Raw genomic sequence first — 8,146 nt, forward strand, 5'->3', positions numbered from 1 at the left:
ATAAATTTTTTTCTTTTAAAGAAGGAAATCCTTCGTGAAATTCTCTCCCATTAGCTCAGCCAGCTGTCCAGGTAATAGCAAGTAACTTAAATTGCTGTATTTAGCATTTTGACAATGTCAAGTTGCCTCAAGAAGGATTTCCCTGATTGAAAGGGTAAACATACATCAATGATTTGGTACATTTAAGTAACTTGAATTACTGCAGTTAGCATTTTGACAATGTTGAGTTGTTTTATGAAGGATTTCCTTGCATTGATTATTTAGTTCATATAAGTAACCTGAATTACTGCAGTTAGCATTCTGACAATGTCAAGTTCAAGTTGTTTTATGAAGGATTTCCTTCTTTAAAAGGAAAAACTTAACTGATTTAGTTCATTTTTGAGTTTCTTTACAACCAAAATTCGCTAATTCAGCTCAGCATATCAAAAGGGTACTTTAAATGCAATAGAAAAAGAAAAAGAAAATCCTATCCCTTCAAATTTTCTCCCCAATATTCCTTTCACAATAAAATTACTCTTATCAATCTTTAGACTAAAGCAGAAATAACAAATCCTAAGAAGCTGTCAGGATGATTTAATTATAATTTCAAGCCATCATAAACATGTGAAAATGACAGAATTGCTGCATTGTAATTGTCACCAACAATCCAAAAAGAGATACAAGAAGTAATAGAAAATTCAAATAGAGTTTTTACCTTGAATTCATAGACAAAACCGTGAGGCACTAAATTATGCAGCCTATACCCCAAACAAAAAGGTGATAAAGGAAAAGAGAAGAACTTTATAAACTCATCTTAGATTCAGAAACGTTGCAGTGATACACAAGCAAGTTAGAAATCCAACCATTTAGTGTAGTATACACAGGTCGCTGGGGAAATTATTCCATCCGGTGTACATAGACTTATCTGTGGACAAACTCCGCATGGAATTGAAGCCATGGCCCCAATTTTCGGTTCCGCTTTAAGGCCTGCTTTGCTTGCGCATCTATAACAAACTTTCCCAATAGGAATAGAATTAAACTCCCCCATTCCAGTACTCTTCACCTCCAATATCTCATTGTCCAAAACCAAAGCATTCACAATCTCTTCAATTTGCTGAGTTGTGAACTCAACATTGAAGGCTCTACTCCTCCTTATTGTGTCCAAAATTTCCTCCAGTGTAACAATCTTTTGCTCATAAATGATCTTCACACAGTGCTTTTTCAAGAAGTTTATAAACTCTGTATCGAGGCTCCCCTCAACATACCAAGCTCCACCAGTGATTTCCTTTGATGGTTCAAACTCTGTCGCAATATAGTGTTTTCTGCCTTTATTTTGGATGGTTACAACCTCTTTTATCAGTTTCTTAGCTTGAAGTGCTTTGAGGGATTTGTTAAGCACACATTGTCGGGGATGTTTGTTTCTCATTTCATGTCTCTTGTCCAAATAGCCATGTCTTGCTTGCTTCGGATCAGATTATAAAGGATACGCTCATGTTCTGTCAAAGATTCAATAGGTGATTTTGAGTCAGGCTGTTTACGCTTCAGAGATGAGAGCCCTTGTGATCGGTTCATTCCTATCAAAAGACAATTGCAGGGGAAAAAAAAAAGAAAAGAAAAAGAAAAGAAAAAGAAGGAGAAGACGTCATTCACTTACATAGGAGTACTGAACCTTGTTTTCTAGCATGGTGGGCATTAACATTCATATTTTAAAATAACCAGAATAATAAAAACTTACAGCCTTTATTCGATGTTGCATAATAACAGTAGGAAAAGGAAAGAAGAAAGTAAAATTTGTAAACTTAATTACTTCCATCTGTCAGCTATTCTTAAAAAAAAGAAAAAAAAAATTCTCAAAAATTTAGAATTTTATTTAAAAAAACCCAAATGAATCCACCACGAGAATCACCTTTCCATCCACTTCACAACAGAACAATAGTTCAGCCTATATCAGTATCACTACAAAGGCTAGCAAAATATTTCTATATTGTGTTGGTTTCTCTAGGTATACAGGTACAAGTACAACTATTAAAAGAGTTAAAGAATTATAATTATTTCTCAAGCCAAAATTCCCATAAGAAGATGTTGTTCAACCTCATAAGTCAGAATTTCCATAAGAACCAAGCAAGATCACTAGAAATAATCATACACAAATACTCTCATTGGGGAGGTTGCCATGGACATACAACTTCCTAGAAACAAATATGCTTTTATTAATTTTTACTTAATCAACAAAAGATCTAAGCCCACAAGCACATTGATAAAACTTCTCTTCTTCCTTAAGCCAAAACTTCCCAGTTTATTGGAAGCCAAAACACAAAGAAGTCAAATATATATTAACTCTTCTTTTCCTCAGTTTTCTTAGCATGCAAACAAAAAGAAAACTCCATTGATTTTTTTTTTTTTTTTGGGAGGGGGGGGGGGGATGGCTTAAGGACAAAAGGGGCATTTTTCTTTTTTAGTAATTCTAGTATGCTTTACCATTACAGAAGAGAAAAGCAAACTTACAAATTTAAATATATATATATATATATATTGTCATCTACAATTTATCTTTCTAGGCAACTTTATTCTCAATATATATATATATATATATTGTCATCTACAATTTGCAGTCTAATCGTTATTGCTTTTCATGACTGCATATCTGATTATTTGATGAAAACCAATGTTTTTTTTCTGCCACAACTATTTTATAGTGCTATTTCCTACCTGGAATCTCATGGAAATCAATAATAATTTTCCTTCTAATCTCTCATCTAACACTATCTAAAAGATCCAATAAGAAAGAAGCTCTAAGCTACAAATGATGAAATATATAAGAACATTTCCTACATAAGAAACACAAAACATTTCTAATACAAATGAAGATAAATACTTAAAATTTCAAGCAAACCACAAATGCATGTATCTTATCCCTAAGCAAATTGGAATTACTGTTATCAAATCTCATATCCACAATTTTCATTCTTTTTTGCATCAAAATCCCAAAATAGCAATATTTCAAAGGACCCATTTTCCCTATGACCTCCAAATCCCAAAAGAAGCACAAAAAAGATTGAAATGTTGGCATTTTCCACTTAGCTGACCTTACTATGATTGTTTATCTTACATGAATGAGCTCCTAAACACTTTTTTCCCATAAAAAATTACAAAACAGAAGTGCAGAATTGCATATTTCATATTCTCTGCTTTCTCTAAGCAGCCAAACATAGGACAATAAAAAGAAAGAGAGAGAGTACCTGCACTCATTTTGTAAAAGCTTTTTGAATTCTCTAACAGGTTCGGAACACAAAGGAATTCAATAGAAGAAGAAATATGTAATATTCAGTTGAAATCTGCATCACAAGGAAAGAGAAATGGGTCATATTATACACTCAATAATATTGGTCATTATCAATATCTAATACTCTGATGCACCGATACGGCAAAAATGCCATCGTATCGGTATCCGATACGGATTCGGTTGGCATACCGGTACGAACGTACCCGAAGAGTATCGAGTCGAAGAAAATCATTTTTTAATTCCGATACGGCTCGGATACGTCCGAGATATGGCGAGTATCCGATAGGATACTGGAGAAAAAAAAAAAAAAAGGAAGAGAGAGAAGAATTTTGACACCTGGATGATTTCTGACCATATAAGGAGCCCTAATTTTGCTTCACCTTCACCCGATCTATCACTCTCTCCTTTCTACTCTCTCAGTCGCTCACTCTCAAAAGTCTCCACTCTGCTCTGAGCTTGCCGTCACAGACAGACCCACGACAAGAGCTCCTCCTCCTTCTTCTTGCCGCCGGTAAGTCTCTCAAACTGTCACTCTCTCTACCTCGCCTCTCGCTTGCCTCTGTTCTGAATCGGAAATCGGAATCGCCGAGAGGATTTTTTTTTTTTTTCTTTCCCTTTTCGCCTTCCCTTCTCTCTGTTTTTTCGTTTTGGGTTTTGGGCCTCGGGCCCTTCGGCTCGGCTCATGTTTGTTGTGGGTCTGTGACTCAAAGACCAGAGAATGGTTTTTTTTTTTTGGGCTGAGAATGGGTATGTTTGTTTTGTTGTGGTGTGGCCCATTGTCTTGGCCCACATGGGTTTGTGACTCAGAGTATATATATTATTTTATTTTTATTTTTTTGCTGATAATGGGTATGTTATATGTGGGTCTGTGATATCATATATATATATATATATATATATAAAAGAAACATTAGAAACATCAAACATTAGATAATAAAAACAATAGAATGTGATATATTGTTACTTAATTTTAAAACTTAAAATAAACATAAAATATGTACAAAAATATTTAAATATACCTAAAAATAAATATTAATTAATTAATTACTTGTCATATCCTTGACGTATCATATCCTAGATTTTTTTTAAAAATGTTGTATCCTCATACTCGTACCGTTACCGTACCGATACCCATATTTGTATCCATGCATCATAGCTAATACATGAGTGATAAGTGGGGTGGGAGAAAATACTTTCGGCTTTAGCATAGTTTGAGTGAAGGGGGGGGGGGGGGGGTTGGGGAAATCAATTGAGTTTTGGTGAATATGAGTACGGAGTTGACACAATTACATATATATAATCTCTCTTTACAACTATGACAAGTCTATAATACAATACAAGTGCACTCTAATAAGCTTAAAATATAAACATATAATTCCAATGAATATGCCAATATAAGCACCAAAAAATAAAGTTACCCAGAAAAGACAGTGGTGTCAACGCATGGTGGCAAAAAGGGGGGTGGAGATGGTGAGGGAAAATGGGTGAAATACAAGTAAGGTGGGAAAATGGGTCATGGGAGAGAATGAAATAAAGGAGAGTCTCAGTGCAAAACAAGGTTCTAAAATCAGCCTCCTCAAATTTTTAGCGAAACTAACCCAAAAAACTTTATTTTTCTAGTTTAGATATCCAAGTTTTGTATGCACACATTAGACTCAATACTTTATTTCTTACTTCACTTAAATATTTATTTATTTTCTCTCCTCTCAACATATACAACCACCACCACACCACAACGAGCCACCACCACATTCACGACACCACCACCACTGCACAAAACCCAACAACCATTTCAACAAAAACCCAAAAAATTCCATGCAATTAACCCATCTTAACCACCATTGCCTTGCATGCATCTACTGACATAAGTTAAATTGAGTTACAAAATTCAACATCTCATCCACATTTTGGAATAAAAACATCTTACCAATGCCCAAGACCATAACTTGACCCGGGGCCTTATTTTTGGTGGTGCTACACCTTGCAAATTCAACCACAAAGAACAATATCCATCAACAACAAGTACCATAAACATATTTACTTTTAAAACAAAAACACACTTCCCTCAGGCCATGATCCAAGATTGCATTCACACAAACATGCTTTCCTCAAGGACTAAGTGCTTGTAGGTAACATTCAAAGCTGTAACACATAATAGCAAAATTTATTCACAGTTTGATACTCCATGAGTGGTAGTAGATCCACATGCTTGACATGCAACACAAGGAATAGTCAATAGGTTGTAAAGAACCATCATTGGTTGACTAGAACAAACCCATCATGCAATATAACTTGAACAAAAAAAATAGAGTTGTTCTGTTTAAAACCCTAAAACATGAACAAACACAGTTAAACAGATGTGAAAATGGGTCAAGAAAAATGATGATTTTGAGTAACAAATCGCATCAACTACTGAAATAGAAACTCTAATTCAAGATTAATGAAAAAAAGAGCCACAAAAATTGAACCCATCATCAAGCAAACCACACTTGTAGCACAACCAATCCCACACACCGCAGGCTACCCATCGATACATGGTAGACACACACACCCATCATCATCAAGCAATTGAAGCACAAATCAAGAAAATTTGGAGGAATTTCAAACCAAATCAATAGTACCTAAAATGGATTTCGATCGGCACTCCTTTCCTTGTGCCAGCAAGCCCAATTAACGGTGAACTCCTTTCTAAAAATGGCAAGTTGAAGAGAGAGCATAATCGAGAGAGAGAGAAAGAATGCAAGACAGCAAATAATTAATGACCTTTTATTGTTTGGCGAGAAAAATTCCCTCATTAGAGTTGGGTGAGTTGCCATTCATCCGCTAAGTTTGAAGGTTGGTCAAACAAGTTAGGTCAATGCGAAGTGGTTTTGGATGGATTTCTCTATTTATTTGCTAAAACTTTAAACCCTATGTTTGGTTTGAGGGAAAGGAGTGGAAGAGAAAAGAAAATGAACAAGGGGAAAGGGAAAAATGTGGGCTTAAAATAACAGGATTGTTAACAAATTTAATACATTTTTTTTTTCTCTCATGCTATCCAAATAGCGAAAAACATATAATTTCTCTTCCTTTCCCTCTTCTTCCTCTAAAACCAAACAAAGCTTAAGAGTGGCGACTCTCTTTTTTGAGAATTAGTTTTTATTATACTGTGCATTTAATATATATATATATATATATTAAGGCTTTTTATTTTATTGTGATATTGTATTGATAAACACTTTGGATAATATTATTCAATCCTTACTAAAAACTAATTTGATTTGATGTAATAAATTTAACTGTAATTTCAAGTATATAAGCTGGTTTTTTTTATAAAAAAAAAAAAAAAAAAATTGTAATAGGTGTGGGATGGGATGTGACAATTTCACACGAAGTAAAATTTTGCATAGTAGGGCCCCACGAAGCCCCATGAGGTAAGGCAGTTTGCCCCATCATATGGGATGGAGGTAAAGACCTTATCCCTTGGCCCCACCCGACCCCATTTCCACCTCACTTGGGTTTCTTTTTTTCCTTTCTTTCTTTCTTTCATTTGTGTGTGGCTTTTCTTTTCTCTTTTTTTATTTATTTATTTTGTAGTTATGGCTATTTGAAACACAAGGACCAAGTCTTTGATACATCAACACTCATTTACCATGGTAACTGAATTCAATTGTTAATTAAGCCAACTAGCCTTGATTCAATTCTTTTTGAAGTGTAATTGTACTCATGTAAAGTGACCATCATATAGGTGATCCTCGTCTAATTTTCAAAATAATACAAACTCCACCAAATTAGTAGCAACCAATCAGCTAAGTCTCTCTAATCAAACAATTTTATAGATGGGATAAATGCCTTTAAAATTTGAAATTTCTAAATCCAATTATTTGGGCAAATAAGATGAAAAAAAAGAGTAAGCAGAGAGTAGTGATCTATCATAGGGTGTTGCAAATTGTGTGTGCAAATTGTGAAGAACAGGAGCGAAAAACACACCAATTTATTAAATGCATTGGCCTTGAGTCTTGACGCATTGTTTCATTAAGAGGAACACGACAATGTATCTTAACTCTTAAGTTCTAAACAAGTGCGCCTGTTTTAGTTAAAAGATAAGCAAGTCACATGATTTCATTAATTCAATTGTTACTTTGTAGTTGGAGATTTTGTTGGTTATTGAGTTCAGTTGTTACTTTTATAGTTTAAAATTATGCGTGAAAGATGAGTTTATGAATCAAACTCTCCTTTATCTTTGTCGATACCATATTTTGTCCAGCCCTGATTCATGCGCCAAAATAAAGACAAAAAATTTAGAGAAATTGAAAAAAGGTACAAAAATACAAGTTTCAAAGCCAAAAAGGGTAAAAAATAAATACAAATATGATTGGATGGTGGATAAAGGGGTTACAACATTTAAAAACCCTTTTTATAGCAATTGAGGCCAAAACCCTACTCAAGTGTGGTTAAAAGGTTGACTTTTCGATCCAACCATTTGATCGAGTTGAATTTTGGACCGTCTCATAGGGCATATTTTTCTCTTCAAAATGGTAGTTTATGGGCCAAAATCAGAGTTAAAAAGGTAAGATATCATCAAAATACCAAAACCCAATAGAAAACTTCACCCTTTTTTTTTTTTGGAAAAACGGGCAGTTTTTAGGCCAACTTCGCACAATAAACTGTACCAATTAGGCAAGAACTGGAGCGATCCGGTTCAACTAACTCAAAGAATAAGGTATTGAATACCTCTCATAAAAAGGGCTCGATGAGATTTGCCTTAATTTGGAAGATACGAATTTTTCAAGGAAAAACATCACAAATTTTCAACACTGCGTCACCTTCCTTCCGAACGTGATATCTTGAAAACCATAGCTCCAAATCTTACGAGGTTAGGATCATTAGAAACTAGATATTTAG

At 34.4% G+C, this 8,146-nt stretch overlaps 1 pseudogene; it reads right to left on the reverse strand.

Annotated features, from left to right (window-relative positions):
- Positions 1-652: 652 nt before the first annotated feature.
- On the reverse strand, positions 653-3,941 carry LOC115994993 (annotated as a pseudogene).
- Positions 3,942-8,146: the final 4,205 nt, after the last annotated feature.

The sequence above is a fragment of the Quercus lobata genome, chromosome 6 (genome assembly GCF_001633185.2).
Source record: "Quercus lobata isolate SW786 chromosome 6, ValleyOak3.0 Primary Assembly, whole genome shotgun sequence".
NCBI lineage: Eukaryota > Viridiplantae > Streptophyta > Magnoliopsida > Fagales > Fagaceae > Quercus > Quercus lobata.